Source organism: Carlito syrichta, unplaced genomic scaffold, assembly GCF_000164805.1.
Source record: "Carlito syrichta isolate Samal-C Ts95f unplaced genomic scaffold, Tarsius_syrichta-2.0.1 Scaffold302324, whole genome shotgun sequence".
NCBI classification, from domain to species: domain Eukaryota; kingdom Metazoa; phylum Chordata; class Mammalia; order Primates; family Tarsiidae; genus Carlito; species Carlito syrichta.
In genome coordinates this window covers 368,473-371,238 of record NW_007246420.1, presented here as the reverse complement: position 1 = coordinate 371,238, position 2,766 = coordinate 368,473, and the positions used below count along the sequence as shown (strand labels likewise).

Here is a 2,766-nt window from a genome sequence, read left to right as displayed (position 1 = left end):
GCCCCGCTTTCCGGAGGGAAACGAGCGCGGGCCGGGCCGGGCTCCGCGGTGCCTGGAGTCTCAGGCCACGACGCGCTTTTCCCGCGAACGAGCTTCTGTGCTGCGGCCTGGAAGCTCCTGCGGCGGTGGCGATGCCGAGCCCCGCTGGTGGGTGCGGCCTGTCTTGCAATTTGAGACCCTGAGGTGCCGCACACGCCCGTCCTTCCTTCAGGCACCTCGATCGGCCGTAGAGAAAAGGCCCAAGAGGGAAGGCAGAAGCGAGCCCCGGAATGAAGCTCCCTGCAAAATGCCGGGACCTAGATTCGGGGCGGTCTCTGGGGGCTGGAAGGACACGCTGGACAGTTCCAAAGAAGATGCAGTGGGCGGCCCCGGGGAGGGGGGGGCGGTCCCGGTGTCCCCAGAGCTGCGCACCCAGGCGCGGGAGACTGAAGACCTTCTCCCGTCTCCCTCTCGTATTCATTTGTGCATGCAGGTGGCGGTTAGCTGGGACCAAGGAGGCGTGGAGTGTGGCTTCTGACCGGGTCAAGAAAAGCCAGGGGCGTCATGAACCCTGTCTGCTTCCCCAGTCCTGCCTGTTTCCAGAGACGGCCCTTGAGAAGATGAAACGAATCGCTGCTGCTCCACTAAAAGCCGGTTCCGTGTAAGTTTGTGCCGGTTCTTTGTTTCTGTGAAACGCATTTGTCTTCCTTTCCTTTAAAAGTCTTGCTTCAGAATGATCTGTTTATTCTCTGATACAGGTCTGAGGATTTTTCCTACCTAGTTAATGGCAGAGGGCCTAATAGTTTCTCTTTTCTCGTGCCCACTTCATGCCATTCTACAGTTAGACACAGGGTTCTATGGGCTGTAAATTCAGTTGCTCTGTGAATGTTGTTTTTCTAAGGATTTTTATGATACGGAAATACCCTTGCTGGAGGTTAATGTTCATGCTTTGTTTTTTAACTGGGATTTGTTAAGGAGTCGTTTAGGCTTTAGATACCTTTGATGAGTCTGAGTAGGAGCAGGAATTTTTTTCCTGGGGAATTCATGAGTAGAGATTTTTTTTTGTAACGGCCAGATGTGGTTTGAGGTTCAGCAGTATAAGTTTGTTTTGGGAATGTCTTAGGATAGATCGAGAGAATTGTAGTGTAGTGGTTGAGAATTTTGAACCTAGATTAAGAGGATTTGAATCCCGACTGCCACTTAAGTCTGAATGAACTTGGGCAATCACTCTGTGTTACAGTTTCCTTCTATGTAAACTCAGAATTGTAACATATACTTCATGTTGTTGCTTTGAAGATCATATGAATTAATGTCTGTAAAGCTCTTAGAAGAGTGCCTGGCACATAGTGAGTCCTTAATTAATACTAGCTATTCCTGTTAAAATGATGATACCTAATCATTCCCTATCAGTTTTCTATATTCTCAAGGACAGTGAAAATGTGAAGGTAATTATGAGAGATGTTTGCAAGCAGAAAAATAAGCCAGACTCTTAAGTGAATCAGACCAGGGATTGGCAATATGAAGTCTTTGGATTCTGTTTATAGGCTTTCAGGGCAACGAAAATATGTTGATTATATACAGAATTATTGTATATATTTGTAAATGGCTAATGTTTGCTGAGGAGGAGGAAGTCTATCATTTCATGATATTATCAATGTTGTAAAGCTCCTACAGAATTGATTTCCACGCATCTAGAATCAAAGTTGAAATAACTATGAATGACTTTTGGGATATTCTTTTACAAAATTAGTGTTCAGCAATATGGAAATGGTTAAATCACACCCCATCCATGTGATGGAATGTTATATAGCAATAAAAATTATGTTTATAGTTGACATAAGACATATAATGTAATATTGAGAAGTATTTATTGTTGTAAATAAGAATCCTCAAGAAATTGTTGTTACATATGAATCTTGAATGCAACAATTTAATACTTCAATATTAAATTGCAAGTATTTAATAATTGACTGTTCATGGGCACCAAGGAGAAGTAAACTGAAATATTAAGTAGCTGTGTGAAATAAGCATTTGTTTTTGTCTACTGTGTGCACTGGCTCTTAATCACTTTGGAAATGCTATGAACTAGGATTGTGATTTCTCATAGAAGGATCTCAGGATCTTGATGAGCACGATATTCAGGAACTGGTAGGAAATATTTTTTCAGACACACTGTTTCATCACTTATGCAGGCCTATCTAATCACAATTTTATTTTATTTTTTTTAGTTGGAGTTTCACTCTGTCGCCCGGGCTGGAGTGCAGTGGCACACTCATGGCCACCGCAGCCTTGTCCCTCCGGGCTCAGGCAATCCTTCTGCCTCAGCCTTCCAAGTAGCTGGAACTATAGGCATGCACCACCACACCCAGCTAATTTTTTGATTTATTGTAGAGACAAGTTCTCACCAAGTTGCCCAGGCTGGTCTTGAACCCCTGGGGTCAGGAGTCCTCTTGCCTGGGCTCTCGAGGTGCTGGGATTACAGGTTTGAGTCACCACACCCAGCCAGAAACCATCACTATTGATATTTTAGGACTGAGCTATTTAATCCCAGCACTTTGAGAGCCCAAGGCAGGAAGATTGTTTGGGTCCAGGTGTTTGAGACCAGCCTAGGCAACATAGCGAGACCTTGTCTCTACAAATATAAAAAAATAAAAAGCTTAGCCAGGTGTGATGGCACATGCCAATAAGTGATTTCTTAAATAATTTACAAAACATCCATATAATAGATTTCTTTTTTTTGAATTGGAGTCTTACTCTGTCACCCAGACTGGAGTGCAGTGGCCGCTC

At 44.0% G+C, this 2,766-nt stretch overlaps 1 protein-coding gene across 2 annotated transcripts in view; it reads left to right on the top strand.

Annotated features, from left to right (window-relative positions):
- Positions 1-472: 472 nt before the first annotated feature.
- Positions 473-2,766, top strand: part of LOC103258666 (zinc finger protein 30 homolog) — an 18,752-nt gene continuing 16,458 nt past the window's right edge. For both annotated transcript variants that reach the window (XM_021711497.1, XM_021711496.1), the window contains exon 1: positions 473-640. The gene's annotated coding sequence lies outside the window, so the exon portion shown is untranslated. The remainder of the gene's footprint in view (positions 641-2,766) is intronic.